Below are 14830 nucleotides of genomic sequence, written 5' to 3' on the forward strand. Positions count from 1 at the left end.
TTTTAGAATATTTTACTTATATTGATTTTAAGAAATTAATATAACTTTGACATGTATATTTGTAAGTAAATTTTAGTGAAATTTTACTTTAAAATAGTATGTAATTATTTAATTAGTTTTAATATGTGATATTTAAATTTGTGTGAGAAATAATGACAAAACTAATGATTATTCAGTTAATTGCTTTTTTTAAATATAATGGCATGTTAATGTAATTAAGTAGAAAAATTAAAAGTATTTTGCTAAAAGGTGCACAGAGCTCTGTATCGACGAACATATCAGTTTTTTCAAAAATGTGCTTCTTTGTTAATATATAAGGGATGTATATATATTGGCCTCTACATTTAGTGGAGGCCCAACAAGTTTGTGTTAGGGCGGTAGAATATATTATAGTTTTTAAGGATATTAGTTCGTAAATGATACTCTGTCCCATAAAGATTGATGTTTTAAGATATTACATATTTTAAGAAAACAATGATTACTGAGTTTAAATATATTTTTTTCTTTGACTAAAAAAATATTATTTAATTGTAAACCAATAACAATTCAAAATTTTAAATATTTTCAATGATTACTTCTTAAAGTTTACAAAATATCAATCTTTGTGAGACAAAAAGATATCCCAAAACATCAATCTTTGTAGGACAGAAGGAGTATTGTGTTACGGAAATAAAGGGTTCGAATCTTTTATGTTGGCTTTTAGTGGGCCCCAAAGAAATTCAGCGTTAGGCAAAGATCTGGCTTGCTTATAACAATTGCATATTGCAATCATCATGTTATGAATGATTGCATATTGTAATCTGTCAACAATAATCATCATGTTATGAATGATTATATTGTTGTTTGGATGCCCATTATTGGCCTATTAGTATAGAACCTAAACTCTATTATGTATCCCTATATATATGTTGTATCATATGGAACAGATAAATAATACAAAAGAACAATTCCCTAAACCTCTTGTTATAACATGTTATCAGCACGAGTCTCTAATCCTAACCGTCTTAAATAAAATAAATAAATTAAAAAAACCTTGCCGATGTCGTCTATGTATTGTGATGCCGCTCGTCTCCTAAGTCTCCATATCCGTTTATAATATCCGATCCTTTGAAGCATGTCTTATTCTAAAAGATAAGTAACTCATGATTTGTATTATCATTCGGCTCATGTTATAGTGTATATATTTGATAATCAATCGGTTGGTCATAAGTTATTGCTATAATTACCCGGTTTGATGTTCATTAATTATTGCATAATGAGATCTGTTTGTTATTTTAACGAATACATGTGGTGGAATTTTACTACTTATTATTTTAACTTAGTCAGATGTATGATTTGGTTTGTTTAATTCTCCCGAGCTAAAGACATTCGGTTTTTGATATCTAATGATTCGTATTTTATATTTGTGATAGGAAATAATAGGTCATTAATATTGCTGTCATGATCCTTAACCGGTCATGCATATATTATGTCAAAACCCTAGTCGATCCGATCTTTGCTTCCGACAACGTTTCCGATCTGACCACTCATGATTACCAACGAAAGCACACGGTTTCAATTACTCAATCGAGATAAGTATCAATCTCATATTCCATGATTATAGCATCATGCCCATGCCAGACGTTAGGAAACATAATTGTTTTTGCTTTAAATCTTTAGCCATGCTTTATATATTTGATCTCTTGCTTCAGGACTGATCAGTTATGTCTTCACGAGAAAATTTAATTTCATTAGTGAGGCCTCATTATTTTATTGCTTCATGGTTTGGCTCGTTTAAATTTACCCACTATGGTTTAATAGCGTATATTTTGTTATGGTATCATACACGCACGTATGTTGTTTATAATGTGTATGTAAGTTGTGTAGGTATACCAATCTCTAGATTAATTAGTGGCTACAACTGATTTAAGTAGACCATTCACTTTTGTATTAAATCGAATCGATAATTGACTAAAAACTTATTAATCTTTTGAAGCGGAGGATTTACTATATAGAGTAACCATCATCATTCCTTGGCCGAAGATGTTTTATGTCTCTGAACCTCGGCAACGTCTCCAACGAGATAAGTACTATCACTATGTTTTATCGATTAGCAAACTTATAAGCATCATATATTTTCGTGAATGGCTTATCAAAATCTATTATTTGGTAAAACGTTTTAGATTTTATAATAAAATCTTAAAAAAAAAACGTTTAAATATATATATATATAAATGATGCTTAATAGTTATGTAACACTCGTTTATATGATTGTTTGTAATATTTGTGAATTACTTTATTTGTTTACTCACAAATTTAAATTTCTAATTAAATTAGATATAATATCATGATGAAATATCATGATGAAATATTTTAAATCATATCTCCAACCTTCTTCAGTGAATAAACTGAAAATTTAGTAACAAATTACTAAATAATGATTACTGATCATGTTTTCTTGGCAGTACTTATGTGAAGAGGTTTAAGACCAATGATATGACCATAAAAAAAATTCAATAGTTCTTTAGAATAATCTAAAGAAAGTAAATGATTAAAATTCTATAAAAGAATACAAATCAACTTGATTCCAATTATTACCAAGATTATATAATTGAAAATGATATCTTTGATGGAAAGATATTAGAAAATACATAATTTACTTGTCACAAAATATTGTTGTAATGTAGACACAATATAGTGAAAAATATATTTTTAAAATTTTATAATTTGTTATTTGTGAATAAGTAAAATTATGAGATGTTGATGTGAATCACATCCTATTGGGCTGGTCTATTCTTTGAAGTGAATATGATTTTATGCTATAAGTGGTTTCCATTATTCTATGACAATATTAAGAAGTAGTAGAAAAAGTATTGAAAGCTCTTGAAGAGTATATATACTATTGTCTATGGGAACACAATTTGATATTAATGTGTTATAGTCACCCAAATCTCAAAGTTAAAAAGGTCTAAGATATAATAGACGACCCAATTTGAAAATGTCATTGATTACAGAGTGGGATTCAAATCGAGATTGATAGACATGAAGTGTCATCATCTCGAGGGGGAGAATTAAGGAATCCCACATACAGAGGTGATGAAACAGATATAAGATTATGTTCACACTAAAATGAGTTTAGTCACTCATATGAAAGAGCAAATCTTGAGGATTTGAAAAGTAATCATGTTGAGACAGTAAGGAAGGAAAAATACTTTGAAATCATAAGTATTATTACCTAAGACAATAAAAGTATTTTAGAGATTACATGCATTATCTAGAAGATAAAATGCTTTGTGAAAATCTCACTGTTTGGCATGACTGGTTAAGCCATTCCGGTTCAATAGTGATGCGAAAGAATAATCAGAAATTTCTGAAAAGATTCATTAGAGAACCTAAAGAGTTTTCCTAGTGATTTCTTATGTGTGCTGCTTTACAAAGCAAGCCGATTATATATGGCTTTCACCGACCCCATGAATTTAGATAGTGTCAATTTTCTGGTACGTATACAAAGAGATATTGTGGACTGATCATCCACCATATATTCGAGTTTGCAAGAGTATTTGGTTAATTGACAATGGTGGTGAAACCAGGCTATGTGATTGACAAAAAATGACTCTATATGTCAATAAGTTCGCATCGGGCCAATGAATTATCATGAGTACTCCCCATAACAATTGGTTTGGGTCAGAAACCAGATATATTCCATCTAAATGTGTTATACATGTTGAGTTGCTCCACCAAGTAATTAAGATGGGATTTGAAAGAATGTTGGAAATATGTTAGATACAGATCTCTCTTGATGATTGAATATCTCGAGATGCAGAGACTGTTGTTTCAGTGAGTCAGTCTTTCCAACATGAGGAGGAGAAAATAAACAGCTGGTAAAGAATTATATTGTAAGAAATTATCTTGATCCTCGTACTAAAAAATGTGCGCTAGAAATTAAAAAGATAATTTATTGGCAAAGTTTGCAAAGATGCTAAAAGCATACCATAGCCAATTTTCTGACCTTGAAAGTGAAAAAGTCACATATACTAGCTGTGCTCCAATTAATGTCCTATAAGGATAAGATCAACTGCTAGTAAGTCTAAAGATCGCATGAAGTGTGATAGTGTAACACCCGCAAACCAATTTGTACGTTTTGGGTGAGGGTGTCGATCAACACGAAGGGGGTGTCGGTCGACACCATTGTTTTTCCGGTTCGATTGAATTGTTTTAATTGTCGATTTTGGTCGGTTTGGTTTAAGGAAAACCACTAAACCGAGATATTTAAAGGAATTGTCGACCAGAAGGGTTTTGGAAGTGGTGTTTGTCGCCGTTTGTTTGTTTTTGAGAAGAAAAGAGAGAAAACATTGTTCTTGAGCTTTTGAGAGAGATTGGTGAGATTCCTTGCTGTTCTTGGGAGATCTAAGGCTGGGAATTGGTCAGAATCTTTCTGCAGAGAGGTGAGTGCATGACCATGGCTAATCTAAGCCTTTGATTTCCTTGTTCTTCATTGTTTGTTGCTTATTTGTGTGTTTTTCTTGCTAGGATTGGTTGATACAGGTTCCTAAGGATGTATAAGGCTTGGGTTTCGAGTATTGGACGATTTGGAGGAGATTTGGGAGCGAGATTCGACTCTCGACTTTGTGCGGATCGCAGTTGCAGAAGGAGTGTCGATCGACACCACTTGGTGTCGGTCGAAACCAGCAAATTGGGCATCAATCGACACTGTGGTGTAGTGTCGGTCGACACCAAGGCCAGTGCCGGTCGACACTAGGCTGGTGTCGGTCGACACCTCCCTTCCAGCGAGACGATGTTTGATTCCTGGTTTGTTTGTTTTGTTTGTTGTTTGTTTGGAACATTGGAATCACTGTTGCTTGTGTGTATAGCCCAGTAGATGGGAGGATTTCCTCACTGAGTGTTTATCAAATACTCATGCATCTCAATATGTGTTTGTGGTGCAGGTAAAGGCAAAGTGTGATCGTGGAATCAAGGCGATGAAGAGGAGGATGTTCTAGGGACTCGATTGGATGTGTCTGGCATTGTTAGGTTGCTAGAGTTGAGTCATTAGAAACATTGTTAGGTTGCTGGTTTCATGTTTTCTGATGATTCGTTATTGGATTATTGGTTATCTTGTTATTGGATATTGCTTATGCTATAGTATTGGTTTTATTATTGGATATTATTGGATATTGTTATTGGTATTATTATTCCGCTGTTCATTGTGAATGTGGTTAGGTAGCTAGTGGGTATGAGACCACTAGTTGTAGTTTATTTATGTATATTATTATTTATTATTTATTATTAAAAAAATGAAAGGTCGGTCCTTTCATTTTGGTATCAGAGCTCTTACGGTTCTAGGTTTGGGTTCACTAGGCTTTGTGCTGTTGATGTTTGGGATTTGCATGCTTTGATTGATTATGTGAGTTAGTCAATTGTGTGTGGCATGGAGTCCTAGAACATCCTCTTCGAGCCTACAGTGTGATTCCACGGTGAGTTTGTATTTTTGGTGTTTTTGTGTTATGTTAAGATTGCTTGTTAGCCTCTGTTCTTGGAAGTGCAGTTGTTAAAGGTGTTTGAGTTGTTGGTCGTGGAAGGGGACGTGGTCGTGGTCATGGTCGGGCCGGTCCCGAGGCCAGCAAGTGTGTGGTCCAGAGTTCCAGGAGGAGGTACGTAAGAGGGTCGCAAGCGTATCAGGAGGGACCAAAGAGGGTTAGCCGGTGTGAATGCCGGGGGTGCTAGAACCCAGGTGTGGGGGTTGCAGTAGGTTGAGCCCAGGGTCAAGATGATCGCTTGGCGGATCTATTGGCATGCCGTTGGAGCGATTACCGAGAGGGGTACCAGTGCAGGCTCCAGTTGTATCGCATGTGGCGGGGTGCAGCCGAGGGCTGCGAATGTTGAGGAGTTTCCATCTTATGTTAGGAGGATGGAGCAGTTGTCGACGCCGGTGCGAGATTCTTCTCGAGAGGTATCGAGCCTAGAGAGGCGTATAGGTGGACATTTGTAGTTGGAGCAGATATTTTCTCTGTTTGGTGGGTAATCCAGTTGGATATTAGAAGTTGAGTGGGCAGGTGTAACATTGCAATATTATACTTGGAACACAGGAGGTACTTTTGGTCGGGAGATGTTTATAGTGGTTAAGGATTGTTGCTCCTGAGGGGATGGTGATTCTCCTGAATACCGATAGCTCGAGGGGCTGGGGGCTCCGAGAGTGGCAGAGGGGATTATGTTCCCCTGAGGGGATGAGTAGTTCCCCTGATACCGATATCTTGAGGATTGTGTTCCAAGAGTGAGACGGTATAATTCGAAGACGCTGGTCTGAGAGTGAGATCGGTATGGCTTGAAGGTTGTGACCTAAGGGTGGTGGATTTGGAAGCAAGCAATACCTAGGACGTGAGTATAAACAACCCGATTGAATGTAGACCTCGAGAGATTGACGGTTGTTTAATCTCGGGATTTAGATGTGTTGACAAATGGGTCAGGGTTTTATGAACCAGAGCGGTTATGAATGTGTTGCTGGTTCGCCAGGATTGTGAGGCCGGTGGTGCTGGAGTCCCACGAAGGGGGGGTTACAGCAGATCTGAGCCGGGAAAGGCATGTTTGCCAGATACATAAGTTCACGAGAAGCCTTCATGGCAGGATAATCTAATTGTTGCGACGATGTTGGATTACGTTCATTGGAGATGGACAGGGTTGCAAGATTCAAGGTTTTGGTAAGATTTCTGAGGGAGACAAGGCAAGAGGTTTGAGTTGGCGGCTTGCAAAGCATTTGACGCGGTGAATCAGAATGTGTGAACGTATGGTACTTGCTTGTTTTATTACGTTCGTACTGGTGATTTGCTGTGGAGAATTGCTAAGCGAAAAGCTAACTTTGTAATAAGCTATCTTGTGGAAGTTTTCCTAAGAAACAAGTTACTAGAGGTTCTTCGATGGACAAGAGATATTGATATCCGAGTGGTGGTGAGTTGATGTCGGCATGCTTGAGTTGACTCTTTTGTCATATCACTTCACTGTGGGGAGCGTCGGTGTTGACTAACACGCCAGCAGCGTTTATGAGGTTGATGAACAGCGTGTTTCAGGAGTTTCTGGACGTGTCTGTCATCATTTTCATCGACGCTATCTTGGTATTTTCTAAGAGTCCTGAAGAACATGCAGTGCATTTGAGAGCAGTTTTAGAGAAGCTGCGGGAGCAGAAGTTGTTTGCTAAGTTGAGCAAGTGCAGTTTTTGGCAGCATGAGATGGGTTTCTAGGTCACATTGCTTCTGCAGAGGGAATTTCTGTATATCCGGAGAAGATTCAGGCTATCAGAGATTGGTCTAGACCGCAGAATGCCACAGAGATCAGGAGTTTCCTTGGGTTGGCAGGTTACTACAAGAGAGTTGTGTAGGGTTTTGTAAGCAAGGCACGTCCGATGACTAAGTTAATAGGGAAGGATGTTCCTTTTGCTTGGTCACAGGAGTGAATGGAGGGTTTTGCAAGCCTGAAGGAGACGCTGACTACTACGGCAGTGTTGGCTTTGCCTGAGTAGGAGATGGAGTCTCTGGTAGGAGAGATGAGTGCGTTGAGGTTGTATGCTGTTTCAGAGGAACCGTTGGGTTTGGAAGCAGTTGATAGAGCAGATCTTCTGAGTAGAGTGCGGTTGGCTCAGGAAAAGGATTTGCGGCTGGTGAATGCCTCAAAGGATGTGGATTCAGAGTATCAGGTCTCAGATAATAGTACTATCTTGGTGCACGGTCGGGTTTGTGTGCCCAAGGATGAGAAGTTGAGACAGGAGATCCTGAGAGAGGTTCATGCGAGCAAGTTTTCTATTCATCCAAGAGCGACTAAGATGTGCCGTGATCTCAAGAAATACTATCACTGGGTCGGGATGAAGAAGGATGTAGCAAGTTGGGTTTCAAGGTGCGATGTGTGTCAGCCAGTGAAGGCTGAGCATCAGGTTCCTGGCGGGTTGCTGAAGAGTTTACCCATTCCTGAGTGGAAGTGGGATATGATTACTATGGAGTTCGTGGTGGGTTTGCCACTGTCCAGGACGTTTGATGCTATTTGGGTCATTGTGGACCGGTTGACTAAGTCAGCATATTTTCTGGCCATTTAGAAGACTGATGGAGCAGCGGTTTTGGCTAAGAAGTATGTGAGGGAGATAGTCAGGTTGCATGGGGTGCCAGCGAGTATTGCGTCTGATAGGGATTCTAAGTTCACTTCGGTGTTCTGGAAGGCATTTCAGGCAGAGATGGGCACTAAGGTGCATATGAGTACAACTTCTTATCCCCAGACAAATGGACAGTCTGAGAGGACGATCCAGACGCTGGAGGATTTGTTGAGGATGTGTGTATTGGATTGGGGTGGCCATTGGGCTGATTATCTGAACCTGGTAAAGTTTGCTTACAACAACAGTTATGAGGCGAGTATTGGGATGGCTCCTTACGAGGCTTTGTATGGGAGGCCATGTCGTACACTGTTATGCTGGACTCAGGTGGGGGAGAGGAGCATGTTTGGTGCTAGTTTTGTTCAGGAGACCTCAGAGAAGATTCGGGTTCTTAAGCTGAACATGAAGGAGGCTTAGGATAGGCAGAGGAGTTATGTTGATAGGAGGAAGAGAGATTTTGAGTTTCAGGTAGGAGACAGAGTGTATCTCAAGATGGCCATGTTGCGGGATCCGAACAGGTTGTATTCAGAGACTAAGTTGAGTCCGAGGTATATGGGTCCGTTCAGATTAATTGAGCGGGTTGGACCCGTGGCATATAGACTGGAGTTACCTGAGGTTATGCGTGCATTCCACAAGGTTTTCCATGTGTCTATGTTGCGGAGGTGTCTCCGTGAGGGGGAGGAGGTGTTGGCTAAGATTACTGAGGATCTTCAGCCTTACATGACATTGGAGGCGAGACCAGTGAGGGTTCTCGAGAGGAGGATCAAGGAACTTCGGAAGAAGAAGATTCCTTTGATGAGACTCATGCGGGAGTGTGATGGTGTTGAGGAGCAGACTTGGGAGCCTGAGGCGAAGATGAAGGCAAGGTTCAAGAAGTGGTATGAGAAGCAGGCCGCGACTTGAGCTTGTTTAGCCTGGTCCCATCTGTAATCCGTGGCTGGAGCGGGAATGGAGTATTTCATCCCATCTCTCTTGTTTACTTGGTCGCTTGGGGTGGTTGGTTGTACGACTCAGTAACAAGATGAGGTGGTGCTCGGGGTACAAAGTTTCCGTGAGGCGGGGTTTTAGAGGAAAGTTTCCTGAAATAGAGTTTTCCAAAAGTGAAAAGTTTCCAAAAATGGAAAGTGCTAAATATGGAAAGTTTTACGGGGGTTAGAATTTGTCCATGTTAGCGGTAAAGAGCCTTGGAGGGGCTTGTGTGGCCTTAGTGGCGGACTTTCGAGTCAGTGTGCCCGTGTGTGGCGGTCTTTTTAGACATTGTGTGGTCTTTGTGGCGGGCTGTTTAGCCGTGTGTGGCCTTTGTGGCGGGCTTTTTAGCCAACTGTGTGGCCTTTGTGGCCGGCTGTTTAGCCAGAGTGCCTGTTTAGGCGGTCCTTCGGGACAGATGGTCTTTGTGACTGTCGTTCGGGATTGATGGTCTTTGTGACGGTTCTTCAGGACAGATGGTCTTTGTGACGGTCCTTCGGGACAGATGGTCTTTCTGACGGCCCTGTTTAGGACATTTGTTTGGTCTTTGTGACGGTCCAATTTAGGACATTTGTTTGGTCTTTGTGACGGTCCTGTTTATGACATTTGTTTGGTATTTGTGATGGTCCTGTTTAGGACATTTGTTTGGCCTTTTGGCAGTGAGATGATCCGTGTGAGGTCATGAGGTATTCCAGTGAGGGGATATGTGGTTGGTAGGACATTGAGATGTTTTACGCGAGCCACAGGAAGGAAACCTGGATAGGGATAAGACTCAGACGTGTTCAGAATTGTTTGCTCGCGGCTCTTGGAGGACTTAGGTTCTCCTAGTACTGCTATATTCAGAGACTTTGTGGCTTGGGAATATGGTTGGTATATCGACTTCGGATGACAATCCGGGGGTGCGCTGTAGGGTGGCAACCCGAGAGACGAGTTGGATTTTTCCTTATATATTATGGCATGCGGGTTTAGGCCCGATGAGGAGCCAATATTATGGCATGCAGACTTAGGTCTGATGAGGAGCCAACAACACCCGCAAACCAATTTGTACGTTTTGGGTGAGGGTGTCGATCGACACCAAGGGGGTGTCGGTCGACACCATTGTTTTTCCGGTTCGATCGAATTGTTTTAATTGTCGATTTTGGTTGGTTTAGTTTAAGGAAAACCACTAAACCGAGATATTTAAAGGAATTGTCGACCAGAAGGGTTTTGGAAGTGGTGTTTGTCGCCGTTTGTTTGTTTTTGAATAGAAAAGAGAGAAAACATTGTTCTTGAGCTTTTGAGAGAGATTGGTGAGATTCCTTGCTGTTCTTGGGAGATCTAATGCTGGGAAAGTGCTAGAAGCTTGCTAAGAGTGAGGGAATTCGTTTTTATTGGTCAGAATCTTTCTGCAGAGAGGTGAGTGCATGACCATGGCTAATCTAAGCCTTTGATTTCCTTGTTCTTCATTGTTTGTTGCTTATTTGTGTGTTTTTCTTGCTGGGATTGGTTGATACAGGTTCCTACGGATGTATAAGGCTTGGGTTTCGAGTATTGGACGATTTGGAGGAGATTTGGGAGCGAGATTCGACTCTCGACTTCATGCGGATCGCAGTTGCAGAAGGAGTGTCGATCGACACCACTTGGTGTTGGTCGAAACCAGCAAATTGGGCATCGATCGACACTGTGGGGTAGTGTCGGTCGGCACCAAGGCCAGTGTCGGTCGACACTAGGCTGGTGTCGGTCAACACCTCCCTTCCAGCGAGACGATGTTTGATTCCTGGTCTGTTTGTTTTGTTTGTTGTTTGTTTAGAACATTGGAATCACTGTTGCTTGTGTGTATAGCCCAGTAGATGGGAGGATTGCCTCACTGAGTGTTTATCAAATACTCATGCATCTCAATATGTGTTTGTGGTGCAGGTAAAGGCAAAGTGTGATCGTGGAATCAAGGCGATGAAGAGGAGGATGTTCTAGGGACTCGATTGGATGTTGTCTAGCATTGTTAGGTTGCTAGAGTTGAGTCATTAGAAACATTGTTAGGTTGCTGGTTTCAAGTTTTCTGATGATTGGTTATTGGATATTGCTTATGCTATAGTATTGGTTTTATTATTGGATATTATTGGATATTGTTATTGGTATTATTATTCCGCTGTTGATTGTGAATGTGGTTAGGTGGCTAGTGGGTATGGGACCACTAGTTGTAGTTTATTTATGTATATTATTATTTATTATTTATTATTAAAAAAAATAAAAGGTCGGTCCTTTCATTTGGTCAATTGGTGGCAACTTGTCCTGTGGGAAGGTTGTTAAAGGGTGAGGACCAGGGTTCGAGGAACGCCTAGCGCACCAATAACCTACTGGTGGATTAGGATATCCACAGTGATGGGTTAGGATCGATACCCTGCAGGGCCAGCTTGGGGTCCGTTTGGGTGACTAGCAGTGAGGCTAGTGGGCTAGCAGTGAGGCTAGTGGGGTCAACGAGACGGGTTGTTACAGATAGACTTATGGTTCCAAATATAAGCATCCTCGGAAAAGAAAAAGGAGCATAAATTAATATGGCACCGAGGAAGCAAAGAGTTATGAAAAATCTCTAGAAGAGACGTAGACATGAATAAGCAAGAGATTCAGGTACCTGAAAACCATAATGAAAGGAAATCTCAACAAGTTGAGTCATGTCTAGAATGAAAAAGGAACCAAAGATCAAATCGACGTCATAAATATGTTTGCATGCAGTGTTGCAGTTGATTATGTTATGAGTTAAAATCAAGGATCATAAACCCGCGGTTAATAGAAAATGTTCTATTGAAAAGTGTACACAAAAAATGATTGGTTAATCATTGAAAGAAGTAACTATGAAATAGTTTAAGCCTCTTAAAGAGATAATATTTGGACATGTTGTCCTTACACTTGATAGTGTAAAATGAGTGAGACATAAGTGGATCTGTATGAGAAATAAAGTACGTATAGTAGTACAATGATTCTCAGAAAATACTTATGAGAGATGTACTCTCTTTTGGTGGAAGCAACTATTCTCGATCCCTTATGAGTTTTGACAATAAGAGCAAGACTTGATTCACTTTATCCCTTAAAGTGATTATATTGCTAAATGCAATACTTTATAGTTCTTGAGAACATTGTAAAAGTGAGAAAACGTTTTGATACCCTTTGACACCTTTGGGGAGAAAATGGTGAGAGTTTATCTCTATGAGAGAATCCTGTATATAGATCATTGTTGTTGATCTTAAGGATCTCATTGTAGGTTGAAAATAAATCGGGAACAAGCTAAGAGAAGATCTTAGGGTTGTGTAAATCTGAAATTTAACACTAATTTTAATTGTATTCAAGAAGTATTTTCAACAAATTTTGAGGACGTATGTATTTGCTGAACCTCGTTAAAGGAAAAATTATACGTCTCTTGTCTATTCAGCACTTACAAGTGGTTCTTGTTGAAAGAAAGGTACAAGAACAAGTGCAAAATATGTTGATGATGAAAATATTATCTGATCTCCGGTAGAAACAATCAATGATGAAACATTACTCCTGAAAGATCGAGAAATCGGAATTTATAAGATCAGATTTTTCATGAAATTTCTTGAGGTTATGGATTTACATCTGCTGGAAGAGATGTTATCTCAAGATGCTTACATCTTACATAGAAAAATGGTCATGTAGTACCATACTAAGAAGATTGAAAGAGAAAGTTTTATAAAGAGATTATAAATAACTCTTATGTATAAGATGATTGTTTGGAAGATTGTATGTAAAAGAAGATTTGGGCTTAAAGTTCAAATAGATCTTCTATATGAAAAGGGTGTAAATGACTTGAAGTTCAATGACCTGAGAGAATATATGATGATCATATGAGTTTGTAAACTAAAGCTCTGTTTATTACAGTTTAGAAAAACTGATATATATGATCACAATGCATAACCTGAAGATGATGCTTTCAGGGGGAGAAATATGATCTTGTGTGTTGTTGTACTCTTTTTCCCTTATCATGGTTTTTATCCCATTGGGTTTTTCCATGAAAGGTTTTTAATGAGACAACAAATAACACGCAAAAGATAAACATCTTGAGAGGAATATTATGATTCCAATGGTGAAAGATTATCATCTTCAAAGTCTCTGACATACACTGATGAGACCATGAGAAATGAAGATAATGATAAAGATGAGTCATTTAAGAGACCAATAGCCTACAGAAGAATGGTGATGTACGGTGATATACATATTATATAGATTTGTTCAAGTGAAGATTTGGCGAACCATTTACCAAGGCGTTTTCAACCACTACTTCAAGAAGTTATTTCATCATATTGGATTGCGACATTTTGAAGATTTCAAGTGATGTACTCAAGAGGGGGAGTAAAAGCGCGCTGCACTCTTTTTCCATTAACCATGGTTTTTCCCACTGGGTTTTCCTGGTAAGGTTTTTAACGAGGCAGCATCTCATATGCGCATTTGGGACTACATTTTTATAATGGTCATCCAATGGGGAGTGTTATGAATGATTATATTGTTGTATGGATGTTCAATATCGGCCCATTAGTATAGACCCTAAACCCTATTATGTATCCTATATATATGTTGTATCATATGGAACAGATGAATAACACAATAGAACAATTCCGTAAGCCTCTTGTTATAACACATCAATAATATTACAATGCCTTTTCTTCTAACTTGTGGCACAAACGCTATTACAACCATTGTGGATTACTTGAAGTGAGGGGAAAATCAGAATTTGGCAGTGCATAAAGGATCTATGTGCATGCACGAAATAGTATTGGCTGTTGAAAGCTTATCTTGGTTGGCGTTTACTTTAGAAGTATCGTAAAGTTCGAAGATATGATAACAAGACCAAAAAGTAAGCCAAAACACAAAGGAATTATGATAAAGTTGCTCACTAGCTTTAATGATTCCATAACAGCGACTCCACCAGCTGATGTGATCTTGGCTATATTTCATTCGCGTCTTCGTTCATAATCATGACACCTTTAAAAGCATATAAGCTAGAATATCCATTAACTAATTGAGACTCAAGCTCTCTAATGTTGTTACTTATTTTGTCGCTTGTTTATCCTCTAATAAGTAATCGATCTGATGGATATCCATCTTATCTCGAGCATTAATTCGAATTAACAGGACTCCAAAACATAATCTATAGATTAGCATTTTACTAATACTATTGCTAAGCATGTTACTGAGTGATGTGTCATTTAATAGGATTTTACCATAGTTTTAACATTTGTTTTATGTCTTTTATTGAGTCGAAGTGTGATTTTAGAGTCTTTCTAGTCTTTTGTGAGTCTGTACAGGTTCTAGGTTACTTTGGAAGGAAACTGAGTGTTTTGGGGATGAAAGCATGCATCTGGAGCTAAATTAGTTGAAGACTGATCGGACTTGCAAGTAGGTGAAGCAAACGCAGAAAAGCATCCTAGATCGACCAATCCTCATTCGAGATTGACCAGTCCCGTTCCCGAAGCAGCTTTTCCTTTTACGTTTTAAACTGACTTTTAGGGTTTTATTTTACTATTTAAGCACGAGGCTCGACTTTGAGAGACATAAGTTTTATTCTATGCAGCCTTTGAGCACTTGTAAGCTTTGGGAGAAGATCTCTAATCCTTTTTAACACTTTGGAGAAGAATTCTGAACCCTTTTATTTCTCTTTTGCAATTCAGACATGTCTTCTTCATCTTTGATTTGTGTTTCTGTTTCTCCATGTCTGAGTAGTTTTACTATTGGGTTTCGGGTTTCAAAAGGGGTTATGATTCCTTGAAC

Source organism: Camelina sativa, chromosome 9 (genome assembly GCF_030686135.1).
Source record: "Camelina sativa cultivar CO46 ecotype springtype chromosome 9, ASM3068613v1".
Classification (NCBI taxonomy): Eukaryota; Viridiplantae; Streptophyta; class Magnoliopsida; order Brassicales; family Brassicaceae; genus Camelina; species Camelina sativa.